This window comes from Vombatus ursinus, unplaced genomic scaffold (assembly GCF_900497805.2).
Source record: "Vombatus ursinus unplaced genomic scaffold, bare-nosed wombat genome assembly UNPS02014773.1, whole genome shotgun sequence".
Classification (NCBI taxonomy): Eukaryota; Metazoa; Chordata; class Mammalia; order Diprotodontia; family Vombatidae; genus Vombatus; species Vombatus ursinus.
This window is the reverse complement of record NW_020954551.1, coordinates 18,529,180-18,529,979: the sequence shown is the minus strand read 5'-3', so window position 1 is coordinate 18,529,979 and position 800 is coordinate 18,529,180. Positions and strand designations below refer to the sequence as shown.

Genomic DNA, 800 nt, shown 5'->3' with positions numbered 1-800 from the left:
AACTTTGAAATAAACACCAAATTTGGTTTTCTTGTGAAGTTAACTGCTTGGCCATAGCAAGCCAGGTGAGGCACTCATCGATTTCCAGTGCAGAAGTTCCTTATGGGAAAAGTTAAATTTTCTAGGAGCTAGTGTTTGGACTGGAGCAAGATGGCAAATGGAATGATGTTTATGGAGTTGCACAGATAAAGGTTCCTTCAGAAATAGATTGTTACGGCCCATCTCTCCAGATCAAGATGTCAATGCAGGTACCTACTGTAGCATCAAGCCGATGCCTCCAGGGTCTTCAAAAGTGGTATTACAATGCTGCAGAATTCAACAAACTTGGGTCAATGCATGATGGCACACTTTATGAAGACGAAGATGTTAAAGAGGCCATGAGGAGGCTTCCAGAGAATCTGTATAGTAATCGAATGTTTCATATCAAGAGAGCTCTGGACCTGACCATGAGGCAGCAGATATTGCCTAAAAACCAGTGGATAAAATATGAAGAGGACAAATTATATTTTCAACCATATCTGAAGGAGGTTATACGTGAAAGAAAAGAAAGAGAAGAATGGGCTAAGAAGTAATCATGTCAAAAGAATCTATCAATACATTAATCTTCAAAATATTTTTAACAAGCATGCTTGTGCAAAAGATGAGGTTAGCTAACCATTTGTAACTGTGTGCTGAACATTTATTTAATTTAAATAAATGACTATCATAGGAACTTGTGAACTAGAAAAAGAAAGAAATATATTATTTGCTATGCTAAGGAATGGACTTTCTTGTGTAATAGAGTCCATTTTGGTATTAGC

General features: G+C 37.0%; 1 pseudogene; it reads left to right on the top strand.

The window, feature by feature from the left end:
- The first annotated feature begins 225 nt into the window (after window positions 1-225).
- On the top strand, window positions 226-584 carry LOC114044312 (annotated as a pseudogene).
- The last annotated feature ends 216 nt before the right edge of the window (window positions 585-800 follow it).